The sequence below is a fragment of the Rhyacophila brunnea genome, unplaced genomic scaffold (assembly GCF_057557595.1).
Source record: "Rhyacophila brunnea isolate RB1 unplaced genomic scaffold, BYU_Rbru_1.0 scaffold_7, whole genome shotgun sequence".
Classification (NCBI taxonomy): domain Eukaryota; kingdom Metazoa; phylum Arthropoda; class Insecta; order Trichoptera; family Rhyacophilidae; genus Rhyacophila; species Rhyacophila brunnea.
The window spans coordinates 23,798,987-23,814,539 of record NW_028233339.1 but is presented as its reverse complement, the minus strand read 5'-3'; the positions used below and the strand labels follow the sequence as shown (position 1 = coordinate 23,814,539).

The following is a 15,553-nucleotide window of genomic DNA, read 5'->3' as shown; positions in this document are numbered from 1 at the left end:
TATGAAAAACAAAAATATTTTCATTAAAAAATATAAAAAATAACCTGACTATAATATAATAATATAATAAAGATTAAAAAAGTATGTGATATGTCTGAATACGCAAAAATAGCGCACATAAAAGTATGGAGATAAAAAAAAACAACAGAAGGAAAAGAAAAAACACCAGACTGAAATAATTGCGAGACAGGCACTGGCTCTGTCATACTCTTTCTGTTATACGCCACCAAAATTTTAAAACTTCTCCATACATTTTAGGCATAGAAATTTATAAAAATGTATGAAAAAGTATTTTTTTGTCACGTTTAACAGAAATGTGTACTCGATTAGATTTAATACCTAGAACTGTAGGTATTCACGAAATGTCAGAAAAGTACGTCTTGATTACAATCAACCTGTATAGCTACATTTTATGTTGATGAATACAATTAAATTTCAAGACAACATAAAGTCGAACTTGGTTATTACGAGGAAGATGGGACCGACTGAATTTGCTTGTTATAAGCGTTACTCGTTATATCAGAGAATAGGTATTTTTAAATGAGCATGTCACATTACACAAAAAGCCGAAAATAAAAAATTTGGAAACCATCGTAAAAATCCCCGAAACGAGCATGGCATTCATAAACTACAAAAGAAGTTGTTTATTGTAATTAACGCTGGTAGGTACCTACGGACTTCACAAACCTTGGATTTTTCAACCATATGCGTGGATACTTTTTTATTATTGTCGGTGAAACACCAATAAGGTAGGTACTTAGACACTTTACTAGTGTCATAAACGTAATCCGACCCCGGCGGCATCCTGTCCAATCGGATTTTATTGCTTAGGGTCGAAATGTTTTAAAACGGTCGACACATTAACAGTATTTTAGCTCGGTATATCCGATAAGTTGCTCGTTATAACAGTGAAAGAATTAAATGTATGGCGAAAATCATAAACCAATTGTCAACAAATGTTTCGTTATTACATCCGAGATCTCGCTATGTCAGAGATCGTAATAACCGAGTTTGACTATAATTATTTTCGTAAAAGTTATATACTCCGTGCCGCGCTAGGAACTCGCGTCTGAATCCCTTGCTGATTTTTTTTTTCATATATTGTTAATTTGCTTAAAAATATTTTTTATCTGAGTTACAAATAATATAAATGCCAAATAAAGTTATGGTAATGTATAGTGTGTCAAAATTATTACCTACCTTATTTTACAAGTATTGTGAAATTTATTATAAAATATGTCTATTTTAGTGATTAAGTTTGATTTGTTTTGTTATTTTGACGCACGTTGAATATTTATCTGTCTATCAAAAAATTCAAATAAATTTCATAAAACAAAAATTTGTTTTTATGGTAACATGTAACTTAAGCTTTACAAATTACACTCCGTTACCATTTCGTTCCATTCCGAAAATGTCCCCAAAAAAGTTGAACGTTAACTATTTTTCATTTGATTATTAAATAACGAAACTTATTTATTTTTCCAATAAAATTTAGTAAAAGTGATTATTGTCTTTAAAAAAATAGCAGAACGAACATTGATTGGTTTTTTCAAATACTAAAGGAAAAATGCTCTGCCATTATAGACATAGGGTAACGGAGGGGAACGAAATGTGCCCAAGAATTAAAATTCAATAATATTTTTTGACTATTTGTAGTTTTATTTTGAAGTGTATGGTTTTTTTAATCTAATAGAGCTCTTTTAAGTGATAAAAAGTGTTTCATTCATGTTTTAAAAGCTAAGTTTCGTAGTCACGGAACGGAAACTTATTATGCCCAATTTCATAATAAAAATGATATAAATATTGTATTAATCAATATTTTGCTGAAAAATTGCTATCACCAATTCAGCAATAGAACAAGGAATCTGCTAGCTATATAAAAATGGTTAATTTGAGTGAAAAAATAATATTACCCAAATTTCAAACATGTACAAACTTTGGCGAAAATGCCCTTATACATATTGAAAATCCGTTTCTATAGACATAGGTAGAGCCTACGCCCTAAATAAATGTATGAAATTGAAGCAAAAAGGGTACCATTGGTCCACATAATATGAAATTAGCGACAAGCGACTTAGCTTTGCAGATTTATTTGCAGAGAACTTCAAACTACTGCTAAGTATGGCATTTATTTACTAATTTTCAGAGCGTATATAAAGACAACCCGTCGCGATAAGTAGATAAGCAGTCAATAATACTACACTTCGGCCTTATTATTTCAGTTGGAAAATCATGTGAAATTTCTGTAAACCGTTGATTTGCGCATGTGATCACAATGAACATAAAAAATGGCCGCCGTTGCGAATATAAAAAAGATCGGAATGGTAACTGAGCGATCTTAATATTTGTGGAGTTTACCAACTTAATGATTGAAAAAAATATTATTTAAGTACCTATTAATAATTTAACATTACAGTTTATTTTCTCGGTTTCCACGGAGAAATTGAAGTTTTAATTTTTTTTATGTAGAATGTAGATAGACCATCAGTTGCCCTTGGAAATATCATAAATTTACTAAAGACCAATACCTAAAAATATATATTATAAAAGGTATGTTTGGTTGTTAGTTACCTAACCTAACCTAACAAAACGTTTGCACATTTAGGATTCCATGTTAAATTTGTGTTATTTTCTTTGGCTTTTATTGTTGTCAGAATTATTTTCATTTTGACATAATGTACCTATGCATAGATACAATTATTTTGACGATCAACGAAGCGACCTCGGCGAAGCCGGGCAATTCAGCTAGTATATAAATTAATGTCATCTATATTAATAATATGGCAGTATCATAGACACGTCATATAAATTAGCATTCAAGTATTTTTACGGTGACTCCAATTCGAAATTTGCCAACCTAATTCTTTTTGTTTTGCTGAAAAAATGGGATATCATTATATATAAATTTATAACCACCTTGCGGTATGCTATTAAAGAACGCCGATTTCTTCTTTTGGTGTGATCTTCTATCGAAGGTTGGCGACTAGGGAATCCAATCCCGAGCCAAAATTCTGATCCCGGGATTTCGGGATTACAATTTGACAATCCCGGGATTGGCATTTTTTTCCATTGTTTACATAAAATATTTATATTTACAAATAACATTGATAAAATCGAGCAAAAATAAATCTAGTATAATTCATTCTATTTAAGACATTTATTGTTAATATTGTATACGTTCAATCTTGGAAATACACAAGTATAATGGAGTAAATAATATTGTAATATTAATAATAATGTGAATTTAATATGAGATTGCTGTTTCTGATAGTAAAGAAATAATGAATGGATTAGCGAGATTGAAAATAGTAAAGCAAATAATCATGGCGTACTTATGGCCTTTCCACTTCATAAATCTAATTAATCAGCCAAATATGAAATTGCCGTAAAACGTATGATATCATGGTGGAATTACTTTGTTAAAAGTGCGAAGCATTGTTTTTTTCCAATCTTTCTCATTTTTAATAATTTATGTGAAAAAATAAAATGAATCGGCTACCTACACATGGGTATAAATCAAACTTCATTCAAACTCAGTTTATTTCTAATGTAGTTATTTTTTATTAAAAGTATTTTTTCTGTTATATTTTCGCTTTTATTTTATTTTCCATACAAATTGATAAAAAAAATCAATCCCGAAATCTCGGGATTATGTTTATCAATCCCGGGATTCATAGGTATCGAAAATAGCTCGGGATCCCGGGATTGGAATCCCTATTGGCGACCACATTGCAGTACACCTTATCATGGGCCAGTCGTGTCAGATCCACAACGCCTTTCACAATGACAATGCGCCACTTACGGATGGATGCTGCCTAGCCAAGATCTACGTTTCTGCTGCCCTCTACGTTTTCCTGCTTTACGAGTTACGAGTAAATCAGCCTTCTCATGGCAGAAAATATGGCCGAATTTCATTCCTCAAATGGAATAGTACAAAACTTAAATCCACTAGAATATTATTATAAATCAATATTATCCACCCCACAAAAAATAATTAATTATTTAGGTACAATTTTACCTTTGACTTGCCCAAACACATTTCAAAGCATGCCAAGTTCAGTAATCGTGTTGCAGGCAGTACTAATACTCAATGATATAAATGCAGTGTTCCGGGTCAATTATAATTACTGTTATATACGCCGTCGTAGTGTCTAAACATTTCATAACGCAAGTACCTACTCCGAATAGTTGCTATGCCCGATATCGCGGCGTTATATTTTACTAAAAGTAATTCACGATAGCAACTCAAGATGGAGGAGAATGCAGTCGATTTTGCGCGACGCGTTCGTTTGTCGGCCGGTCGGCGGATCGATTCGTATGTAAGGTATAAATACGTGTAACTTTCTATCGCTGTGATAAAATATTTGCTCCGAAAGTTCTCAGCAATGTTTCCCTAACTAGTCCGCGAGCATATAAAACTCCAGCGTCGTGCATTTAGATATAAAATGGCCGATAATGGGTGGGTGAGGTTCTCTGGCGCGACACAATATGGTGGCGCGGCGGTCGACAATAAATGAATAAAATAAATTGACCAAATATAATAATACTTTGTGTCACACAAAAGATACTAATTTCTGAATAAGGTACATTGTCGCACCCGATTGTTCGTTTGGTTTTGGGACTGTGGGTGAATTATATAGATGTAAATTGTAGATTATAGATTGATCGTGTGGAACAGTGTGCTAATGTGCTCATTTAAGACATGTAGGTAATTGCACCAAAACTTGATATGTTCTGTTTATATAATTACTCAGTTTGCAGCTGTGATGGTGAATTTATAGCCGAATTCTATATTTCCTGTTTATTTTTCTGGGTTTTTGCCATTAGTCGATTACGTATCAGTTATAAGTTATCACCATTACCAGTTTTACCTGCTACCAGAAGCATTTTAAAAAATCGCTCAGTAGCGATCTTCGGCGACTGTCCCTGAGACATTCTTTATTTAAAAAAAAACTGCATAGGGCCCAAGTCGCCTATTTTGCGCCCGATTGAGACTGTGAGGTACGGCGTGGGTTTATTAGGTTGTAGCTAGAATAGTTAAATAAAAATGATTCTGATCTTATAGAGGTTGGAAATTTTAGGCTGCGGTCGTGGAGGTCTTCTTACAATTGAAAATCGTGCAGAGTTCACGTTCAGTTTCGGCTCACGTGCATCATAGTGATATACTATATATAATTGGCTGAAAACCGATCCATACTAATCAGCCAACTACTTATTGATTGCATGCCGCCCAATAGGTACTAGGTAATAGGCTGGTCAATGAACGCGCCCCTATTACCTTACACACTGGCAAAAATTGTGTTCGTTTGAAATATACGTATAATCTACTCTATACGAATTTGAACGTAGTTATACAGAATGTAGCCAGTCCACAATAATGTCGAACTGAGATAATGGCACTTTAGCAACATGATATTAAAAATATATGTAAAATTGTAAATGGTATTTTATTTCAAGAATATTTTTTTGCGGCTGGCTATTTTCAGCAGAACGTAGAGAAAACCTTCTCGCATCTGATCTATATCATATCTCATTTTTTTATTTTTGTGGACTGGCTACTTTCTTCATAACTATGTCCATTTAGCGTAAAAGACAATCATAATTATTATTATAGTCAATCAATGATTCCGACTCTGCCAAAACTGCCTTCAATAATTGACGGCTACAGAATATAAATTTAATTGGAAGTTAAAATCGACTATCGTTTTTATTATTGATTAACCGTTTCTATTTCAATACAGACTGCTCTGCATTCATGTCATAACAATTATTATTAATAATAAAAAGCAGCCAGTAATCAGCAGATAACGTCCCCACAATGTATTTATTTATTACTAGCGACCGCAATGTTTTTGTCAACTACATACAGTCAACCAACTCGACGAGCGAATGATAAAAAAATCAAATTTCCAGTGTTATCGGCGTTATCGCCCATTATATTTTTGTCTGCATGGCCATTACATTATAAAAAAAGTGGCATGTATTTGGCACCCGCGTCTGTACATTAATATCGCCAAATGCGTGTTGTTATCTGCGTTGTAATGAGCTCTGTTTGTAGGAATATCTGATAAGAAGGTGGCTTGTTGTGTTGGGAGTTCATTGTATTATTTTTAAAATAAAGTTGTATGTAGATAATAATATGTATGTACGTTACCTTACTTATCTGGCTTCGTTTTTGCCTGTCACTGATTCATTTAGCTTCAACCCAACGTATACCCATCTGCCTACACAACTATTTACATCGTTTTTATTAGGTCGTATTCTTGTTTGTCCGGTGGTTGTTTATCCAGTACAAATCTTGCAATCGATTTTTAACTAACTTCCCGACTAGTAAGTACTAAGTACACTTAGTGTACGGACTTAGACATTTGAAACATTTAGAATATGTATATCAGAACACGATGCCAATGCATTCTTTTAATACTTTTAGCCATCTTTAAGTAGAATTGAATTCATTTTCAGTTAATTCTGTTTTGTATGAAAAGTTATTTCGGAAGAAATCCGTAAAAAGTAAAACACTATTATTGGTTGCTAGGAGTTGGGGTCCTGGCAACTAAATTATTAATATATACGTGCGTTACTATGGAAATCAATATGAAATGTCAAAATGACATTTCAGTATTCTATATTTATTCAGTATTTCTATCAAGTTCAATTTTTTTGATTTAAGTTAGTCAAGTCAAGTCTAAAATTTAATTTAAAAATTTAAAAACATTGTAGGTATATAAGTTCTTTTTATCTTGTAATTATTTTATACATTCACACTACGCATTTGCACATACATTTGTATACATATTTAAGTTTTTGTATATCAAAAATAGTGATATGGATAAATAAATGCAGACAATTGCTTCACAACCTTTTTGTGTTACGTGCATTCTTTTCAAATTACAAAATTGTAGTGACACACTGAAGAAAACTTAGCTCCTATCCAACGTTCCCTCTAATTTGTCTATTTGTGTGCGGATCATCAACGCATCCTTGCAGGGTTGGTGTCATCCGGTGCGGTAAATTTGCATCCCCCCCCTACAAACACACACATACAATTTCTTGTTAAGAGGACGTTCTACAGAATTGGCCTTGAGAATTGAAAATATGATTTTTTAACGTGTGGTCCATAATATCTGGTCTACTAGTTAATATAAAAAGGTCGTGTCAAAGTTGTTTGTGTTAATAAATTTGCTCTGTGACTGATCCGACCTATATTTCACATTTATTTCATCAGGGCTGTCGAAGACATAAATCATAATATATATTTATAATTTTAAATTTTTATTTATAATATATATTATTTAAGTTTTGTGCATCTAATGCCGGGTCCACACTGGCAACAAGTTAATTTGCTGGCAACCTCGTTAGATTTTACGATATTTATTGTAAAATTTCTTAAGCAATTATGGTAAGTATCGTAAAATTTAATGAGGTTGCCAGCAACTTGTTGCCAGTGTGGAAATGGCTTAATATCCACTGTGGTTCACGTAGTGGCATGGACCTGGGGTTAGCTAATTCAGGAAGTCAACACCCATGATAGATTTTTTTTCCAGTTTTGGTTGCATTATATTCCAAAACTCTTCTGTAAAAATCGTTTCCGAGTTTATAAATGGAAATTTCTCGGTGTACATAGTAAACAAACCTACGAATAAAAAAAGACAAAAAGGAACATAATGATTCATCGCAGTAAAATCTGGTAATCAAATTCACCATTTTGAAAAGCGATGATTTTGCGTAAGCAAATATCACGTGGTCTGTACGTGTGCGGCAAACTTCGAATGTGTTTGTAATTTTGTGCAAAGTGCGAATGTAATGTTTTCAAATAATTGATATGGATTAATTATACCATCGTATTATTTTCTCGAAATCATAAACATACTATAATAGTATTTGAGTATCAACCTATGTTCAATTTGAATTGGGTTATAATAATAATATACCCGTATATATATCAATAGTATGTTTGCTACAAAATCCACCCAAGTTATCAGTACGTACTTGCTGAAATTAACATTTAAAAAATATGAATGCTTAATATTATTTTGACAGCCCTGTTTTCTGATCGGCTTCATCTCGCAGGTGTTCGTAAAATAATAATAATTCTCCGCGCGGCAGAAATTATCAGTAATAATAATAATATTTCTTGAAATAAAATCTCCGATGATTAGTGATTTTTGCGAAAAGATCGATTTAAATTGACGTAGTTACGACGCCGAGGTCCTATTTATACTGAATTATATTTGAACGGCGGTCTCTTCAGCCTTAATGACAAAGTTTAAAATTTATATCGAATTCGAACGCATAATATTTGGGAATATCTGTGTATTTAGGATACATGATTATGAATATCTTGTACAGAAAGCGTAGAAGCTTTTATTTTTATAGCCAGTAGTACCTATCTAGTATCTATATTATCGATTATCACTTTGACTAAATCGCAACCAGATTTTTTGCGCTCAGCGATCTCAATCATATTCTTTCGTTCTTCGGGTGTTTCCGTCATTATCTCCAAAGATTCACCTCTTTTCAAATTTTTCAATTTCGTAACAGCATCCCGTTGTATTTTTTGACGTAGTGCCTTTAAGTTTAATATACAACCTCCATTCAATCCACTTCTTTCCAGGCGTGAATTCTCCTAGCATATTTTGCTGCGGAGTATAGGTATGATGCGTTTGACACAATCATCTTTTTCCGAATAAACAAATATAGCCACCGATTTTTACTTTTTGCGAATGCATTGAAGATGACATTTGTGTTTCGACGATTTCAGAGAGCCATTCCATGGTCGTATTTGAAATATCACATCCACTCCTTTTTGACATTTTTAGGGGATAAGTTTTCTATAATTAATAAGTATAATAATTGTACTATATATTATGTAACTGTGTTTATTTATTACAAAAATTAATTTTTAGTTTTGTATTATAAATAGTTTAAGTAAAAAAAACACTGCTTATTGCACGAACACTTTTATCTTTTAAAAACTATTGTAAGAACTGTGATGTTTTCACAATAAGGACTACTATAATAAGACTGTACTGATAATGTTTCTTGCAAGTTGAAACATGTCAAAGACTAAGAAATGTAGAGGACCCGACACATAGGTGGTTATTGTTAAACACTAAAATACCTACGTACCCATCTTTTTTCGTATACGTTGGCATGCTATAGAACGGGACGGATATGGTGATCCCTTCTTAAAACTTTCTTTTACAATATTTTTGAGTGAGGACTGTGCGGGGGATGATAACATGAGTGTGCGGACATATTTTGGTAGATGTGCGCGCGCACACCTTATGCCGGGTCCACACTGGTAACATGTCGCCGGCAACCTCATTAAATTGTATGATAATTATCATTTATCTTACGGAAATCTGTGGTTGCGGATATGGTAGGAAGGTATTTTCTCCAATAGACGGTAACTCATATTTTACAGCCTACCAGAATTCATTTTTGATGTTATATTCTTTTTAACACTACAATAGGCCATGAGGCCTATTTACAGTAGTGCAGTTAGTAAGAAAATCACATACGTAAATATATTGTGACCTCACCGGATCGAACCCGGACCTCCCGATAAAAAGCCCAAGTCTTGTGCACTGCAGTACGACGGTGCTTCGGCTACTCTTAAAACAGTAAATTTTCTGTTTTTTTAATGAATAGCCGAAGTTCACAATATTTTAGAATTTTTATGCAATAAGATTTCAATCCAACCATACGTTTGTCATTTGTCAGTTTTACCAAAATTAGCATTCCTTACGGGCCCTTTAAATTAATTTTGTAATTAACGTGTTAATTTGCATTTGAAAAGCAATTAGCAAAAACACAATTTTGTGCGGCCCGTACCATTACCATACTAGTGCTAATAATTAATTTCCTGTTAGAATTAAAAGATTTTTTTTTTTAAATATTATGAAGCTTACACTTATATCCATTAAATGCTTCTGTAGGCATTGTTAGTTAGTATAATCATGGTTTCGTGCTTGCATTTTCATCAACAGAAATTTATTTAGTTATGTCTACAATCTAAATGCCGCATACATAATCTAATGCGGTGTTTTTCAACCTTAATGGACCCTATCCCTGGATTAGCGACACACTGATTTAGCATCAAAGAAGCTTGGGTAACCATTTCTGATATGGATTTACGCTATATAGAATTATTTGTTCATAGTAAAATTTTGGTACATACATATTTTTTGACCATCATACTATATGATCCACCCACGATGGCTGCGCGGTTTAAGCGTCGTAGGTCCTAGATTCGAATCCTGGGTCTGGCAAGTTCACATATTGTTTTTCAATTTGTGTATGAGTCAGGTATGGACCTAATAGGTTGAGCAAAGTGGCTGACATCCATTTCTCGTAAAAACTAAATCTGTCAATACAAACCTCCACTCCGTGGACGCTCGTATTATAAGATCTTATTAGATCGGATATGGACTAAAAAAAAACGTATTGTCGAAAAGGAATGTTGTAATTAGTAATGGTTGAGATGATGTGTGCTCATGATCGTGTTACGGAGATTATTATTATCAGTTGGAAACAAGTTTTCCGTCATTTAAATCGGGCACCTGTATTGCGAGTGTTAGTGACGTCGTCATGGGGTCCACAACCGCGTAAATGCAATGCTGCCGGTCTACGATCGTTTTATTTACATCGATATACCGCAGTCGTGGTTCTCTCGGCGACGAAAGGAATTAAAAATAAGTTTGTGTGTGTGTGTGTTCATGAAATATGCAGAGGAAGAGAGAAGTTGCGACCGTCGGTAAGTTGCACTCCCGCCATGTTGTGCATATCAAGGAACCAAAACCTAGTGCAGGGACAGGAATAAATACATTTTAAGACAATGGTTTATTTTTGTTGTTGATAAATATTTGTGACCGGTAGGTAGCAACGCCTCAAAATGTGACTCACGGAATAATCGCTGTTTTTTATTCGGGTTTTAAAGCGTTCTTTGGTAAGTATGAATAATTATTGAGTTTTAATATTATTATTAATACGCAGTACCTACCTATTTGGGATAAAACTGGCAAAATTAATCTACGCATGGGGTTGATGCGAGGTTACTACTACACTGACCTCTTTCTTATTCACATCCATATAAAATAAACGTTGGATCATCTATCTCACTTCGACATCCTAAGTCCTAACTAAAGGGTCATCCGTCAAATTGTTGAGTGGCCCCTCATTTCGCGCGGTTAAAACTCACGATTACTCTCGCAGGTAAATCTATACCGCTATGTGTTTATCTCCTGCGCGGGCCCCTAATCTCAATACGGCCCAGTAACGAAACCCAGCGCATCGTTGCAAATTAATATTATTAGCGGAATAGGAAACGAAACACGGCCGCCTCGCTCTCGGCGCTCGGCAGGCACCGCCGACAAAATAAATGCAACAGTGTAATAAAAAAGGCTGGCAGTGAAGTAACTTCGAGATGATGTTGATTGTTGAACAATCGGGTGCAATGTACAGCGAGGTATTAAGATTTAAAAAAAAAATCACTGCACAGCGATTGCAGTTCTCCACAATAATTAGATTGGAAACGATTAAAACTACCGCTCTCGCTCAATGATTGAAACGATTTATTATGAACGGCAGGCAGTAGTGCCCATAATTATTTAGTTTAGACATGACGTAGCCTATTTGCATTATAATATTACATACATACGTATTATTCAATAATATGCTCTCATTGCTGTCTGAGGCAGCTTTTATACAAACATCTTTTAAATGTGCTATTTTTATGTTTTATAAATCCTTCAATCTCCTCCCACGAAGGAGCACTATCATTTTTGATGTATAGGATATATTTACTTGTCTTTATTTAAATGTGTGTCGCTATGTCGCGAAGTTGAGCAATTTATCTTCGGTGTAGTTTAGTCGTTGTATTCTAAATAATTAAAATACTAGTTGTAGCAACGTTTGGACAACCATTTTTTAATTGCAATTGTTCCAAAAGTCAACTTTTTGTCTTTCCAGCATTTATATATCTACAATCTACATAATAGGTAGGTACCTATCTACTTACAGTATGAGTATTAAATTTGAAACACTTTGGCTACTACTTAAATCAAAAGACATTGCAACTAAATAGGTAAGTATACTGTTAGTAACGCCACGTCATGCATGAGCGATTAGATTTATTAATCAAAGGTTTTTTTATATAATAATTTTGATGGGTATTGCACAGACGCTGTATGTCTAGATTTGAGAACAATATTTTCTCAAATGCCTACCGATGACGGTACATTTTATGTATAATATCTCACTTTCGGTATATAACTGGACTGCACTAACCCATCGATGTAGAAACTGTAATGTAATTAAATACCACACACATGACGATTACATTGATTTTACACGATTAACAACTATTAAAATACTTATTCAGTATCTTTTTTCCTGTCATGTACCTAGTGGTTTTATGAACATAGCAGTATTAGGTATTGATCATTTCACATTTGAACATAATCATAACACATATCACAGTGAAACTGGTATGTCCACAAAAATATTCTCCCCACTTCGGATACTTACTTTCATACTACACATTACATTACGTATCACTCTGATAGTAAGGGCATCGTCACATTCCGTTAGTCTTATCTGTAAATTTCCATTGTACGGATCAATACCAACAACACTGGCATTCCGCCGCTATACTCGCAAGAACGTACAATTTGATATCCCAACAAAACTTTCTAACCCCAACACTCGACAGTGTAATCGGAAATGAGCCGATCGGTCACGGAGCGAATTTTCTTCCCTAGCCCAAAGTGAGCGAAATTCACAGACAGCCGAGTCGTATCGCTCGCCCGCGGCAGTTTCACCGCACCGCAGTCGTTCGACACGCCGCAAATTTACGCGAAAAATCACCTCGCCGGGGTATAAACATACGTCACCAGCCCATCGCAGCACTGCGACCGCTTCGCCTCCCGAGGGATGTCGACCGCGACAACGCTTCCTTCAACTAACTTTACGGAACAGTCCTAAAAGTGAACGTGTAACTACACTTGATCAAAAACCGCAGTTTACACAAAATTCCTTGGATACTTTTTCACCGTAGTACTCTGAAGTACGTGTAAGTTTTCTCATTTTTCACTAATTCTGTGTTTTAATTCATTCAGGAATTTCCATTTCAGCTCCTCTAGAACACGCCAAATAAATTAAGTATGAATGATTTATTTGGTGACTTAATCATATCGAAAATCACAGACGTAGCATGTCTCAGCTGTTATTTTGTCACGTGGTTATTTTTTTAAACGATATTTTGGTTTTATCATTGTAATGTGCGCGTTTACGTATTGTTAGACCGATATCACTCATGGCTCAGCGTACACACGACTACTCGGCGCCGCAGTCCTCACTGGAATGGTGCGGTGCGAGAGGGAATCGCGATAAAGTCGGCAACGGCGCGGCTCGCCAGCTGAGCGCGCGGCGTTGCCCGACATCGCGGAGCAGTGCGATGGCCCCTCGTCGAGAGTGTGTGGCATTGCAAGGTCCGCTCGGGGCCGCCTCCGTTGCCGTCGCACCGCTCGGCTGACCCAGTGCGCCCCCCGCGCCGCATTTCAAACAATTCCCTCCACTCCACTGGCGGTCTCATTGATTTTTAAGAGCGATCCGCCTCCGCGTGTACAACTCTATGTTCTCGCGTTCCAAGAAGATTCGCCTATCTATATATCGCAGATGATAACGATAACAAACAATATTGTCATACCGACGATACGGAATTATTATGGCTATTATAATTATATTATTGCCATAAAATCTCATGAGATATCGATTGGTTAATGCACATATACCTACATATCTAATTGGGCACCTACATACTAACCTACCTTTGAATCATTCAGAAGTTTATTTAAATATGTATAATGATATGATTGTATTTCTAACTTACTTACCTGATAACAAACCGCCCGTTGGCTTTGTACGGATACGGGGAGGAATCGCAGGAGAGCCGGGTGGAATATTTTGGTAGTGAGGATTTGCTTCAATTGGAATACTGATTATGCAAAAAATGGGGTTATTGAGGTACCTACAGTAGAAATTACAAGATAAGTGTAATAAATGCTTATTCGATTATACAGCGCGTAAGTACTTATTTAGTTAATAACGCGTCTTATTGGTTCGCCAGGGAGGTCGGAACATTCAAAAACACTATTCAAAGTTCAAATTAAGGTGAATGAACTTTATGAATCCGGAGTAAGCGTCAACCAAATGCGTGGCTAATTGGTTTTTATAGCACGCGGGGATCGTCCAGATGGGCGGCATCACAAAATGAGGGTATAACTACCTATGTTTTCTGTCTCCCTTGTATTTCGGCGGTTTTTATTAAATATTCTTAAGTGTTTTATATTTGGACATTAAATTGATATCAATGCTATGCGGCTTAGGTGTCACATACAACAGCTCACGGTGAACTGTATACGTAAAATTTTCCAGACACGTTGATCGGAAGCCTTACAGGTGCTGCACGATTTACAGAAATTGATATTTAAACAAGGATGAAATTTGACTTGATTTGAAAACATGTAATAAAATTATCTAATTTTGTATGGTGGCGGATAATTTCAGTTCGTCGCTAAAGTAATTATCATTAAATTAATAGTATGTTATACTGCACTGCCTGTTTTATATAGGGTTGCCAACTTTTTCTGAGACAATTCCGGGACAAATAGCTGAAAACTGAACATCACCATCATTATCAGTCAGCCATTACCTAGTTTTCTAAGGAAAATTTTTATTTATGAAAAAATTTAAATACATTTTTAATAATAATAAAAAATTAAATTTTTAAATCTTATAATAACAAATTTAACGTTATATTTTTATGAGTTTTTCCAATAATATTTTTTCTCACTTTTTGCTACAATCACCAATTTTTTCGCAAGTGAGTCCGTTTTTAAAAAGTTCCCAAATTTGGCACACGATTAATACTTTGGACGCGGAAGACGCACACGGTGCGTAATGACCAGGCGGCCGATCGATGTAATTAACGTGCATTTTTTTTTTAAACGGGGCAATTAAAATCTCATTAAGTCTTCAGCAGCGAAAGCGTTAACTAAAGTCGTATTTGCAATTCCGCCTTTACTTAGTCGATATTTACGTTATTTTCTCCTGGCCTTCGGCCACACACTGTTCATGTGACTAAATATTCTTTCTGGGTAAGCATTACTCGCAGGGATGGACAAAATGAAAGACACAATTTTCATCAGCTCGACCGATTTTTAATGCTTTTTTAAATACTCTGCCCATCGTTTGTTAACGTTTTGCTCTTTGTTCAGAGCATGAAATCGATGTCATCGATGTCAATTATGATTTGTAATATATTTAGCGAAATGGATAATTATTGCTCCCATGTCAATTCAAAACATTTTTTATTTTAACGTACGTTGGGAGGACGTTCCGCGGATTTACACGATGTCAATTTTGGAATAGTTTTCTCTAAATTTCCGGGACAATTTAACATTCATTCGGGATCAGGGACACCGATTCCAATTCCGGGACAATCCCGGCCAATCCGGGACAGTTGGCAACCCTATTTTACACCGGCCGG

The 15,553-nt window shown here is 35.0% G+C and overlaps 1 protein-coding gene across 4 annotated transcripts in view; it reads left to right on the top strand.

Annotated features, from left to right (window-relative positions):
* Nucleotides 1-15,553, top strand: part of Tlk (Tousled-like kinase) — a 138,378-nt gene that overhangs the window by 93,149 nt on the left and 29,676 nt on the right. Inside the window, exon 1 of one of the 4 annotated variants that reach the window (XM_085957496.1) lies at nt 12,911-13,069. The exons of 2 other annotated variants lie outside the window; for them this stretch is intronic. The gene's annotated coding sequence lies outside the window, so the exon portion shown is untranslated. Of the gene's footprint in view, nt 1-12,910; nt 13,076-15,553 lie in introns of those variants that run through there. One more of the 4 variants, XM_085957497.1, reaches the window with a different exon arrangement.